The 14122-nt window shown below is 57.3% G+C and overlaps 2 long non-coding RNA genes across 4 annotated transcripts in view; one reads left to right on the top strand and one right to left on the bottom strand.

Moving 5' to 3' along the window:
- Positions 1-14122, bottom strand: part of LOC147582792 (uncharacterized) — a 233735-nt gene that overhangs the window by 125586 nt on the left and 94027 nt on the right. The gene's annotated exons all lie outside the window — the stretch shown is intronic.
- On the top strand, positions 12188-13348 carry LOC147582796 (uncharacterized). The gene is made up of 2 exons (XR_015249519.1): positions 12188-12329; positions 13188-13348. It is a non-coding gene; the product is annotated as an uncharacterized LOC147582796 (long non-coding RNA).

Genomic DNA, 14122 nt, shown 5'->3' with positions numbered 1-14122 from the left:
GAGAACAAGAGTTGGGAGGGACCCTCAGGGGCCGGGGAGGAGGAACGAGACCGGAGTCTGTTTACTGAGGCCTAACCCTGCAAGACTCACTGAGCGAAGACTTTAGTTTCTCGTCCGTAAAATCCATCAAATGAGCCCCTCCGTGGCTGTGATGGATTACTTGGGGCATTAGCAACCTTTTTCTGTAAAAAGCCAGATGGGAAATAAATATCTTCACCTTGGGGGAGGCTTTTTTTTTTTAATGTTTATTTATTTGTGAAACAGAGGGAGACAGAGCATGAGCAGGGGAGGGGGAGAGAGAGAGGGAGACACAGAATCCAAAGCGGGCTCCAGGCTCCGAGCTGTCAGCCCAGAGCCCGATGCGGGGCTCGAACCCACAAACCGTGAGATCTTGACCCGAGCCGAAGTCGGATGCTTAACCGACTGAGCCACCCGGGCGCCCCACACCTTGGGGGAGTCTTACGGTCTCTTTCACAACTACCCAACATGGCAGTTGTAGGATGAAGACAATTATAGATAAATAAATGAACGGGCATGCTGAGTGCCAATAAAACTTTATTTACAAAAGCAGGCTATGGGGCCAGATTGGGTCTGAGGGCACGGCTTACCAACCCCTAGGTTAATGAATGCAAAACAGAGCACCTAGCACATGTCCAATAATGTTTGATGCATGGAGTAAAATGGTTCTCAGTCTTACTTTCTCCAGCTGTTACAAAGAAATCATTACAAGTAGCTACTTATCAAATGCTTTCCTTATTACTTAGAGATTCAGGGAGCCAAGCATGGCCCTCACCTCATTCCTCCTTATAAAAGCCTATGAGACAGGGCTATTGATGGTCCCATTTTACAGAAACTGGAGGTTAAGTGCCACAGGTCATGGAGCTGGAATATGACAAATTGGGGATTTGAACCCAGGTTTTCTGGGTCTGGGGTACCTGGGGTTCCATGTTACCCCTGAAGTGTGGAGGCAGGCAGACCAGGTCCCTAGGGCCCCTTCCGGGCCTTGTGCAGGGTCTGGCTCCAGACCCTCTGCTCAATCCCAAATGTCAATCCTCCCCCAGCTCAGCCCCAGCTCCAACCCCCAAGCCAGGGGTCTGCTGCCTGTACCCCCTCCTGGGCAGTGGGTCAAATACATAAGAGGGAGAGAGAGATACAAAGTCAAGGAGAGACAGAGCAAAGACAGGGACAGAGGGATCCAGGGAGACATAAAGAGAGATAGAACTTGGAAGGGGCTGCCTCATCTCCCATCCCTCCCTCCTCCAGGGCCTCCTCACCGGCCCTGCCCTGTTCTCCATCATCACCAACTCCCTCCAGGGAAAGAATGAGCCATCCGTCCCCCCCACCCCCACCCCAAGTCCTGTGCTAGAATCCTGGCTCAGGTGCCGACCACCGTACGACATTAGACAGGTGACTCCCTCTCGCCTCATCCTCCCCATCTGTGAAACAAGGAGGATGCTATCCGGACAGCGTCGCTGGCTGACAGATGAGCAGAGCAGGGGGTCTGGTGCCCACTACCAACAAGCACCCCTAAGAACCCTAGGCGCCCCCCCACCAGGCTACGGAAGGGAGTGGGGACGCATCTTCTGAGGTCAGGGCCTGTGTGGCCCAAGGGCTCATTATTCACCTCTCGGTGCTCTTGCCAAATATTTACTGAGCACCTACTGTGTGCCAGGTGCTATGATGGGCCCAGGGGGCACAGCAGTGAAAAAGGCAGACAAAAGTCCCTCGCCATTCTAGAGGGGGAGACAGACAAGCCACCAACGATTAATGCAAATGCACCCGGTGGCGAGAAGGGCAGTGGGGGGACAAACTCAGGGCACAAGGGGAAGAAACGCCCCCCGGAAGGGGGCTCATTGTCGCGTACTCCCTGAGTGCTGGGTACTTTCACCAGTTGTATTTCACGGAGTCTCCTCCGCAAAATCCAGGAGACAGGTGCTCTTACTGTCCCTGCTTCCCAGTTGAGGAGATAGGCTCAGACAGGTGAAGCGACTTGCCCAAGGTCACTTCTGGAAAGGGGCAGAGCCAGAATTCGAGTGGGTCCCAAAGTCCTGGGGACAAACCGGGGTGTGTAATCCAGGGTATCAGTCCTGCAAGATACCAGGCCTTGGATGCGGGACAGTGAGGCAGAGAACAAGGCTTGTGCCAGGGGCACAGAGGTTAAGGACTGGGGGATCTGGGTCCTTGGGCTCCCTGGCAGGGCCCCAGCTCCAGCACTCTCCCTCCCCTCCCACCAGGCCCCGATTAGGGTGACAGCCACACCCAGGCTCAGCCTCTGGCCCACGCCGCCTGCTGGGAACACACAGTCCTCGGGACTAGAAGGCTCAAAATAGAAAGCTCGGAACCTGGGTCAGAGCCTGGAATGCCTGGGCAGGCAGGCCGGGACTCCTGGATCAGCCCGAGTGCTGCGCGGCCTGGGACTGGCAGGGCCACAGAATCACCAGCATCCACTGCTAGGGCCTCCGTCCCATCTGTATTCTCCCGAAACGGGTTCCAAGATGCCAGCTCCAGGATCTCATGAACCTGGGCTCATCTCCTCTCCTGGCCCAGTCTCAGACTAGCTGTGTGGCCTTGGGCTGGTCACCTACCCCCAGGAAGCTCAGGGTCCTTATTTGTCAAGAACTCATAGAGTTGTTTGTTCAGTCATTCAACAAATGTTTGTTGAGCACCTATTATGTTCTGGGCCCCGTGCTGGGCACTGGAGACACAACAGAGAAGAAAGCAGACAAAAATCTTGTGTCCTTGTGGATAAGTAAAATCTACAGTGTGTCAGATGGTGATGAGCACCCCAGGGGGACATAAACCAGAAAAGGGAATGGAGAATAGTGGGCGGGGCATGGAAGCGGGGGTTCAGAAGAGGCGTCACATGCAGATGACACGTGAGCAGAAACCTGAAGAAAGGGAGGGAGGAGGCTCCGTGGACACTCGAGTGAAGAGTACTCCAGACAGAAGGAACAGCCAGTGCAAAGGCCCTGAGGCGGCATGAGTTTGTGCTGGCTTCTTTTTAAATATTTATTTTTGAGAGAGACAAAGACAGAGCACAAATAAGAGGGGGACAAAGAGAGGGGGAGACACTGAATCCGAAGCAGGCTCCAGGTTCTGAGCTGTCAGCACAGAGCCCTACGTGGGCATCGAACCCACAAACCGTGAGATCATGACCTGAGCTAAAGTCGGCCACTTAACCGACTGAGCCACCCAGGTGCCCCAAGCTTCTGCTGTTTCAGAGACACAGAGGAGGTCAGATGATGTGCGGCCTTGTGTGCCGAGGGAAGAGCTTGAAGGCCGATTCTCGAAGCAATTGGACTACAACTCAGCAGGGGAATAACACGGGCTGAGCCACAGCTTTAAAGGACCCCTCTGGCTGGATGTGAAGAGGGAGTTTCTGGGGTCTGGATGGAAGCTTCTGTGCCCGTGTGGATGAGCAGCGATGGTGGCAGTGGAGGCAGAAGGAAAGACTTGGAGGCCCCTCTGGGCCTCCAGAGGCCCAGCAGGAAGTTGGTGGTCAGGCAGCCCAGCCCAGGAGGCTGACTGGTTTGTCCAGCCTGAAGCCTACGACCCCCACCCCCACCCTGTGTGGCCTGTGGCAGCCCCAGGGCTGGGAAACGTGCCTGGAATGTCAGCCATGAGGCCCAGGGTCAGAGAGTGCCCATGGGACCGCCAGTGGCTGGGCGAGCACCCCGGCCACAGCCCTGCCCACACATGGAATCTCTCGGGCCCACTGGCCAGGGTAAGCGGTAATTACAGGCCCTGGAGCAGAGGGGGAGGGGACCACAAGCCAGAGCCTCCCCCACGGCCACTCCCATTTACTGAGCACCTATTTCGTGCTGAACCCTCACCACACACCGGCCCCTCCCAACCCCGTGCCGCTGGGACCCCCATGTGACCCATCTTGCAGATGAGGAAGCTGACAGTCCCACAGCACAAGTGAAGACACGCAGAAGTCAAATTGCTACCCAGGACCCCAAACCTGGCACACCTTCGTGTCTGCACGGGCAATGCACGGCTCCAGAGACCAGGGTGAGTCAGGAGAAAGTCCTGGAACGTGAGTCCCCTGGGGCTTCCTCTGAGCCTCAGCCCCCTCATCCGTCAAAGCATTCGTTCATTCATTCGCTCATCACTCACTCTTTCATTCACGAGTGTTTGGGAGCTGGGACTACAGCAGTGAACACAGACAAAGCTTCCCACCTGAGTGATGCTGACATTCCAGTGGAAGAAACAGTCAAGAAGTCAGATAAACAGGGGCACCTGGGTGCCTCAGTCCCTTAAGTGTCTGACTCTTGATCTTGGCTCAGGTCATGATCGCATGGTTCACGAGTTCAAGCCCCGCGATGGGCTCCAGCAGACAGCGTGAAGCTTGTTGGGATCCCCTCCCTCCCTCTCTGCCCCTCCCCCCCCAATAAAAATAAAGTTAAAAAAATGTCAGATGAATAAGCAGAGTAATTTTCTACAGAAAGCTATAAGTCCTAGAAAGAAAATGAAATCGCATGGGCTGATAAAAATGCGGGAAGGCTGATAAAAATAGCCAGGGAGGGCCTCTCTGAGGGGTGACTTTGGAGCTGAGGCCTGACTCACCTCAAGGCGAGAGCTGAGCAGAGAGTATTCTCCAGTCCGGTGGGGAAAGCAAGTGCAAAGGCCCTGAGACAGCAGCATAACTGGCGTGTTTGGGCCGCGAGCAGGAGGCCAGTGTGGCTGCAGCTGAGCAGAATAGGGGAGAGAATGGGTGGGTGGGAGGGAGGGAGCCAAATTACAAAGGGCTTCCGGGAAGAGAAGGCTGCCATAAGGACTCTGGCTTCCCATCTGACTGCAGTGGGAACCATGGAGGGTTCTGAGCAGAGGAGGGACAGGATCTGTCTTGGGTTCTGGGTTCTGAGGGAATCCCTCTGGCTTAGGAAGGCAGGACTGGAGGCAGGGAGATGAAGAATGGCTGTGGCTGCAGAGGTCGCAGTGGGAGAAGTCAGTGCTGGACCAGGGCAGGGCAGCGGACGTGAACCCCCGGACGCCTGAATGAGCTCACGGACGGACTGGTCATGGGGAAGCAGAGGGAAACCCCGGGTTTGGAGCCTGGACAGCCAAGAGGTTAAAGCTCCCATCACTGCAATGGGGAAAACCCCAGGCTTGTTTGGGGCGGGGGGGAGCAGGGGGCCCCTTCTGGGCATGAGGCCCCACTCAGGGTAAAAGTGGGGCACCGAGTCCCCCACGCACCTGCCTCAAGCAGAGCATTGGTGAAGGGGTCCCATGGCCAGACGGCGCCGGAATCTGTGACCCCAGAAATGTGACCCCAGGTGAGCCCTGCAGACACAGCTCCCTTGACCAGCCCAACCTCACCCCACGGTGAACAAACTCACTATTCTTTGCCCTGCCCTGACCATGCCTCCAGGCTCCCTGGAATCCTAGAGGTTGGGGCCGGGGGTGGGGGTGGACGGCACAAGGCTGTATGTGCTTCTCACCCACCTGCCTCCCCTGCCGGCCAAACAGGGCCGAGGAAGATCCATGGCCGGTTCTTCCTCCACACCTTTGTCTGGCCCGTTCCCTTTTGGCCTCTTCCCCTGCCTAGCCCACCACCTGACTCTTGCTCCCCCCACAAGCCCCCGCCGACCTGGCAGAAGCCTTCAGAGATAGCACCCAGCATCCCTCGTGGGACTCACAGCTGGGAACTCTGCTCCGGTCACTGTGATGCCAAACTCCCCGTCAATCTCATCATCACTTGGTTCTCTGAGTCTAAGTTCCCATTTCATAGATGGAGGAACTGAGGTTCCGAGAGAGGGAGCAGGTTCCCAAGGTCACAGGCAAGGTCAGTGGCAGCACCAGGATTCAAACTCAGGTCTGTCTGACACCAAGGCTCTCAACCTCCACACGGTACGGCGGCTGGCTCAGGTGGGCATAGGCAAGGCTTTGAGAGCAAGCGATTTATTTGGGAGGTGATCCCAGAAACACCAGGAGGGAGTGAGGAAGTGAGACAAGGGAGGGAGGTGAACAGGCCACCTCTGTGGGCTCAGCACCCAGGAACCTCTGGGGGAAGAAGGAGAATATGGCCCAGCACTGCCCCCCACAAGGCGACCCCACCTCTGCTGACAAGGGTCTCTCACTTCTGCCCCACATCCTGCAGCCAGAGTACCTTCCGGGTGGGCCCTGAGAGCACCTGGCACCCCGGCCATCCCAGAGGTGGCTTCCGTCCCTGTCGCTTCCCCCCACGCCGCCTGCCCTGCACTGGCCCAGACCTTCTGACCCCAAAACAGAAGCCTGAGACAGCAGAGCTGGTACAGATGGGAAAACTGAGGACCACATGCCAGGAGCGGCTCAGCGGGAGGGTGGCTGAACGAACTTCCCTTCCGGGCCACCCGGCTTCCAGAACAGTGCGGGCCCTGGGTCACAGACCAGGCAGGAAGCGGCTGAGCTGTGTGACTATGTGCTGGTCCCTCAGCTTCTCAGGGCCTCAGTTTCCTCACCTGAAGAAAGGGATCATTAAAAAAGCAAAAAACAAAAAAGCATGACATCGTGAGATTTTTGTGGGATTCAATGGGACACTAGATCTAAAGGCCTTAGAAGAGCACATGGCAAATAGCAGGTGCTTAGGTAAATATGTGTGTTTAAATGAGACCATGCCTGGCACATAGGGGCCATGCAGCAGATGGGAGAATTATCATGACAGCCGTCACTGCTGTTTAGGGCCCTGTCCATAATGGCCCGAGCCCAGGCCCGCTCCGTTGGGACAAGATGTTGGCTGAGCGGCCTCCCCAGCTTCCTGGGTCCCCCAGCCTCTTGCTTGAGGCTGCCTGAAGTTTGGAGAAGCGGAGGGGGAGGAGGAGGAAGAGGAGGAGGAGGAGGAAGGGGCCGGGGCCTAGGCCAGGCCTGCTCGCGGTAACTGCGGGCAGTGACCCCACCTGACAGGCCCCTACTCACCCGTCCACCCATCCGCCAAAGCCGCCTGCCCATTCCACGCAGGGGACGCCTCGTCTTGCACAAGACAGGAAGGGGGAGGCCCCGGGCGGTGGTGGGTGACGCCAGGACCCCGTGTCCACCCGCTGCAGACAGGATGGGCTAGGGAGGCCCCAGCCAGCTTCCTGTGTGCTGACTACACTGGGCAGAAAGCAGAAGTGGAGCCCGGGGTCACAGGGCGATCCAGGCAGCACCTTCCGCGCCCCGGCCCAACTCTTCCACCCGCTGTCCCTGATTCAGGGGCCCTGGGTTCAAATCCCACCTCCGCCATCTCCCAGCCGCGCGACTTGGGACGACGCATCTCAGGACCTCCGTTTCCAGTTTCTGCTGGAGAACAGGGAAGCCTCTCCTCCAAGCCTCCCTGCCCCCACATGTCACCATCACGCCCATGTCGCCGACGAAGAAACCCAAGCCATAGGGTGTTTTCAAACAGCATCTATTACACTTGAAGGCTTAGGGACACGATGAGGGAGCACAGCCCTGACGACCTACTGCACGTTGGAGACCACGGAGGTGAGGCCAGTGGGACTCCGGCCGATCACTTACGATTCTCCCTCGGAGGAGCCAGGGCGGCCTCTGCTCAGCACAGCTCTCCAGCCGCCGTCGAAGCGAGCACCTGAGACCCCAGGAAGTAAGCAGGCAATGTCGCCCAGCTCCATCCCAGCAACAGGCTGGATGGGAGGAACACCGCCCCGAGAAAGAGGCCGCCCTCCAGCAAGCTACCCCTGGATAGTTCCCTATAATCAGGGACCCCGAAATCAATCTGCCCCTGCTGGCCCAGACTCTCAGGGCCCCCTCCTTGGGGACGCGCCTGATCTGAAGAAGGCATCTGCAGAATAAGCATCTCCCCAGAGGGGTTGCCGAGTGGTTTATGGACGGCCCGCAGAGCGGGAGCGGCATACTGGGGGACCACAGGCAAAGCCTGGGCTTGGTTGGGGGTGGGGGGAGGGGGACAGTCACAGAGTAACTGAGAAGGCGCCGGGTCCAGGGCCGGGAGGAGGAAAGGCCAGATACAGGCCTTTCTCCAGGAGACAGGCCGTGGTCTCCATCCACACTGCCAGGGAAACTCCAGTGACCCAGAGCCCCACGGGTGGACTGTGTAAAAGGAAAAATGAAACCAAATGCAGAGCCCCGGGCCTCCCGCCAGCCCTGGCCATCCATCTCTGTATTCACTGCCCCCACCCTGGTCCAAGCCACCATCGCCGCTCGCCTGGACACCCACAGGTCTTCCCAACCTGGTCCTCCTGCTTCACCCTTGTCCCCTACACAACCTTTCCACGCAGCAGTTGGAGGGGCCGAAAATGTAACCCCAACCAAGTCACTGATTCGACGCCCCAGTGACTGCCCATCACATTCAGGATAAAATCCGCACGCCTGTCCCTGACCTCCAGCCCTGGCCGTCTGGCGCCTGTCCCCTCCAATGCCCTCTCTTTCTTCGCTGTCACTCACCTCCCCAGAAACACAAGCATCTTCCTGCTCCTAAAGTAAGTCAACCTGATGCCCACCTCCAGACCTCTGCTGTTGCAAAGGTTCCCCCATATTTTCCCCTGGTCGCTGGGTCTCAGTCTCAATAGATGCCCCCTCCTCCCAGAGCCGCCCCCCCCCCCCAGCCCCTGCCAGGGGGTTTCTCCCATCACGCCCCACTGCCCCCCTCTGCCGATGTCTTCATAGCCTGTATCCGTGTCTGGAAGTAACTACTTATGTGTACGTTTGTCTGTCTCTCTCTCGCCAGAATGCCAGCTTTACAAGGGCAGGCATCCTATCCACCCTGGTCACTGCCATGCCCCTGGCACTCGGCACACAGCAGGCGCTCAATAGATATTTGTTGAAAAATCGGGGCACCTGGGTGGCTCAGTCGGCTGAGCGTCTGACTTCGGCTCAGGTCGTGGTCTCGCCGTTCGTGGGTCCGAGCCCCGTGTCATGCTCTGTGCTGACAGCACATGGAGCCTGCTTTGGAACTTCTGTCCCCTTCTTGCTCTGTCCCTGCCCTGCTTGTGCTCTCTTTTTTTTTTTTATAATTTTTTTTAACATTTATTTATTTTTGAGACAGGGAGAGACAGGGCATGAACAGGGGAGGGTCAGAGAGAGGGAGACCCAGAATCTGAAACAGGCTCCAGGCTCTGAGCGGTCAGCCCAGAGCCTGATGCGGGGCTCGAACCCACGGACCATGAGATCGTGACCTGAGCCGAAGTTGGACGCTTAACCGACTGAGCCACCCAGGCGCCCCCCTCTCTCTCTCTCTCTCTTAAAAATAAACAAACATTAAAAAAATTTAAAAACAATAGATATTTGTTGAAAGAGACTGAGGGGAGGCAGTTTAGTCGCCTAGGGGCTCTCACTGGAATCTTCCGGGTCCACACTCGCAGCCTCACCCCGGGAAGACAGGTGGGGCCCTCCTGAGCGCCAAACCCCAGCTGGTGCACAGTGCTGAGGAGAATTCGGTTTCACTGGGAAAGAGGACCGGTGTGCAATGTCTGCCACAGAGCGGGCAGGGTGGTGGGCATCTGCAGCCATTCATGTGTGCTTTGTTCATTGCTGTCTCCACAACACCCAGGACAATGCCTGGAACACACTGGATGCTCAACAAACATTTGTCCAATGTCAAATACACGAGTTCTTTATCCAACTGGCTGCTCCTTTCAGGAACAGAAACACCTTTAGCTCATTCATCCAACAACCAGCGGCCAGCCGCTCAGTGAGGCCCACTGTGGGCTAATCCTGAGAACAGCCAAGCGAGAGGCTCTGACCCTCTACTTAGAGGAGGAAGCCAAGATAATGAGGCTCCATCACAAGGTCACCCAGCTGGGTTCAGCTGACCCCAAAGTTCAAGATCCAAGTCTGCCCTGCCCTGCACCAGGGCATCCCTGGCCCCCTCCCTGGGGTACAGGGCATGAGGACAGGCGGCCTCTGCTTCCCTTTTGGGGCATGTCACAGGGATGTGGTTAAACAGAAGCAGGACCCTGCCCATCCCGGGTGCGGGCCTCTGAGGGCCCCACCCTCCCCATTCCCAGCCCAGGCTCTTCCCAGCTGACTGTGGGGCGTCAGTTCTCCGTTCCTCTTTTCTCCGGGCAGGAGGAAGCGGGTGGGGCCATGGGAAGATCCAGAGACTCAGTTTCCTCATCTGACAAGTGGGTTCAACTCCTGGCACCTTCAGAAGCTGGTCTTCAGAAGTGGTAGAGATTCAAAGAGAACATTCATGAAAGATGCTGAGCCAGGGCATGCCAAGTAGTCAGGTGGGAAGGCAGAGGCGGGCAGAGGTGCCTCGTGACTTTCCTCCCTGCTCAGCCTTTCCCAAGGTCCTCCACTGCTCTCAGCATAAGACCAGGCTGCTCTCGCTGTGGAGCCTCAGCCTTCCCTACTCCTCACTCACCCCTCACCTCACAGATACAGGTACAAGGTCTTTTAGATTCACCAACTCCCTCTGTTCTGTTCTGTCCCACCACAGGACCTTTGCACATGCTGTGGCCACTTGCTGGAACATTTGTTCCTCCATTTCTCATCCACTCGGCCTCTACTCATCCTTCAGTTTTCAGCTCGGCATCTTCTAGAAAGTCTTTCTGACCTCCCCAACCACATGCACCCTCCTGCCCATCAAAGATCCTCATCACTTCATACTTGTCAGTCACAAATTGACGTTTCTGGGAGTGAGTTGGCTAATGTCCATCTCCCACACTAGGCTATGAGCTCCTTGTAGGCAGGGATCATTGTCTTCTCAGCACCTGGCACAGAGTACATGCTTCATCAACATTTGTTGAATGAATGAACGCTAAGCACAGAATGAATAGAGCAACAGGCAAGCCATGCCCCCAGACGCCCTCCCTCAGATCCTGGTCTGGCCTTGGACCCTGCACCACCCCTGCCCTGCCCAGGCTGCAGCCACTCTGCTCCTTGTCCCCAAAGCTCTGCCTCTCTCACCTCTCACATCCTTATTTTCCTGCGTGGAAACGAGACGGATGGACCTTGATCGTGGGCTTTCAGACTGGGATCCCCTGAGCCTGGTGTTCAAAGGATGGGCCTTGGGGTCACTCTGGAGAAGAGGTCAAGGCCAGGAGTCCCCCAAGATGAACCAGAAGAGCACATACACACACACACACTCTTGTCTCTGTCACACTCAGGGCAGTCACAATTTAGGTACTTTGACAGGAATTCAACTACATGTGCTCAGCAAAAAATAAAAAGTCTCAGAGAGAAAAGAGCCATCGGATGGTGGATATGCCAGGAGGGGGAGATATGGGTTAGCGGTTCCCCCAGTCTGGGTCTGCTCAGATGCAGCCACACCGTGGCCCCCAAACATAAGCCAAGTCTCCCCTGGGCAGGGTCCCAACGCTGGGGTGGGGGTGGGGGGTTGGTGGGCCGAATTTATGAAAACCGTACATCCGCCTCGGGTGGGGAGGGCCGTGTCCTTCCTGTGGAATCCCCAAGGGGAACTTGGCCGTGGTTGATTTCCACCTTACAAACCAGCTTTAGGGCTTGCACTTGGGACACGTGGGCCACCGCACTGGGATCTTCTGTTGAACAGTGGGTGACACCTCTCCATAAAAAAGAAAAAAAATTAAACCATCAGACAGGATGAAAGAGAGCACGAGGGTGGACTGAAAATTCCTACAGTCCGTTCCTGTCCAGCGTCACCTCCGGACCCCCGAAGGCTCTGTGACACCATGAAAGTCCTGGCTCCATTCAGAGATCCTCTCCCCACTGCCTGGGACCCTCCCCTGCCCTGAGGCCCAGGCAGCACCCCTGGGGTGGGAGGGGGCCCACTAGACCTCAGCCGGGAGCCACCTCCGGCCCCAACGGTGTCTCCACGGCCACATCCGCGGGAGGTCATCTTGCCCAGACCGCTGCCAGGCACGGGGGTTTAGTGCACCACCTGTGTGCCAGACCCCGTGCCAAATGAGACACGGTTCCCGTTTGCTAGAGCTCACCTTCGGGGCGGGCACGAGACACTGAGCAGACGGACACGTAAATACAGAGAGAGGATGACGAGTGTGCGGCAGAAAAATGAATCAGGGTCGGGACCGAGAAAGAGGGAGGGCTGCAGTAGGGGGTGGGCTGGGAGGTCTCACTGAGGAGCACGGGCCCAAGTGAGGGGAGGGGGCAGGACACGGAAAAAATCCCGAAGAACGGTAGAGGGACCAATAAGGGCAAAAGTGGGGAGAGGGCGGGGAAACGCTTGGGGTGTTGTTTAAGAAGCAGCCAAAGGCAGCATGGCCAGAAGGGAGGGTGGAGGCGTGGGGAGGGGAGGGGCCCATCCTTCAGGATCTCCGGGGCTGGGGAGGACTCAGCATTCCTGGAAGCAGGTGGGAGCCACGGGAGGGGTCTGGGCAGGGCAGCGGTGTGAACGACCGAGGCTCCAACAGGACTCTGGGAGGCGGCCACCGGTGAAGAAGACATGCCAGGTGGTGGCAGCGGAGGGGAGGCGGGTCGGATCTGGCCGCAGGGGGAAGGTCAGGCCAGTGGGATTTGCCGACGGACGGACTGGACGTGGGGTAGGAGAGAGTGGGGTGGAAAGCAACTCCAGGGTCTGAGACCTGATCGCTGGGGGCGGCAGTGCCTTTCTCCGAGCCGGGGAGTGTGTGCTGGGGGAGGGGAGGTGGATGTGGCAGGTTAAGTGACACCCACACCTCTGATTGGAAACCCGAGCAAGACAGAGACGTGGGAGGAGGAAGAGGCTGGGCTCAGGCAGTCCGTGTGTCCAGTGGGGCACCGAGGCCGACACTGACAGGGACTAGGAATGCAGGACCGACGCCATGCTGCCCGGCTTGCCGGGCATGGGCAGGTGAAGGCAGGAGAGGGCTCCGCCTCAGCCCAAGGGCCATTTGCGAGGCCTGAGGAGGACCGGGCAGGGAGGACGGGGAGAACCAGAGCATCTTCCCCGGCATCTGGAGGCCTGGGAAGACGCTGCTCACCACCAAGAGAACCAGCCAGAGAAAGGCCAGCACCCCCAGGCCCACCGGTGCAGTCTAGAGGGGGAATGAACGTCAGCGAGGCTGGCACCAGATGGCTGGCCTGGCTGTGGCCCCATTGCCCCCAGAGCCACATTTCTTTGGGACAGCCTGAGAGGCGGAATCCTCACATTCATCTAAGTCAGTCCCGGGAATTCTTTCCTGGTTTAAAGGTAGACGTGTGACTCCATGGTTATGTAGTCACAGGGGGAAGTCTACTGGGACATTTAGGAAATACTTTCCTGCTTGATGAAAGAGTGAGATTCTGGATGAAAAAAACCTCCTTTTTGGCTCACCCCTTTCCCTTCCTAGTTAAGATGTGGTTATATGGGATGTGATGTCTGGTGCCACAGCAGCCACTGGGACCCATGAAGACGGGAGACGTGAAGAACCCAGATAACTGATCCAGGAACAGCCCCACATCCAGACTTCATGTTCTAAGATTTAATTAAATGCCTTCACCATTCCAGGCACGGAAGATGGCCTAATTGGGACAAGAGACAAATGGGAATGAACCCCAAGGCAGGGGAGGAAATAGAGAGGTGGTGGGAATGCAGAGGCTGAAAAGGAGTCTTTTAGAGAGGATTTCACTTGGGGCAGCAAGGTCCTGGGGGGAAGACAGTGTAGCCTCGCAGACACTCAAATCTTCACCTAGAAGTCTAGGATGCCATGGATAGCCCAACCTAATGTACAGATAGGGAAACTGAGGCCCAAGGAAGTTAGTAGCTGCCCGAGGCCACACAGCAGAGGCAGACTGGTTCACGCATCCAGCCATGCCGATTACCTGCCCTGCGTGTCCCTGGGCCTCTCTGAGCCTCGGCTCCCTCATCTGCTGGCGTGAATGAGGGATGTGAATGAGGTGGCTCTCCTGAGGTATCACGAGTCTCAAGGATCCCCGAAGCACTCAGCGAGCCGACTGAGAAACAGTGAGCACTCAAAACCATCGAGGCACAGGGCCTGGGTGCATGGCAGGCTCCAGAAGTGTGAGCTACTGTTTCTGCAAACAGTGGACGCCCCACGAAGGGTGTGCCTACTCCATGGCAGCCACATTTCCAACCCTGGGCATCCAGTCACTCTTTTAATCCCTCCACAGCCCAAGACGCCTCATCTGCTCCCCAACTCCCGGCTGCCCAGGCCCCGAGTTCAGTGAGCCGCCACTGGTGAGCACTAACGCCTCACTGCAACCCCGGTGAGGTCCCTCCTCCTCTGCTTGTATGCCTCTTGGGACAGGCAGCTCACTCTCTGAG

The sequence above is a fragment of the Puma concolor genome, chromosome A3 (assembly GCF_028749965.1).
Source record: "Puma concolor isolate L17-30 chromosome A3, mPumCon1.1.hap2, whole genome shotgun sequence".
NCBI classification, from domain to species: domain Eukaryota; kingdom Metazoa; phylum Chordata; class Mammalia; order Carnivora; family Felidae; genus Puma; species Puma concolor.
This window is presented reverse-complemented; position numbering and strand designations above follow the sequence as displayed.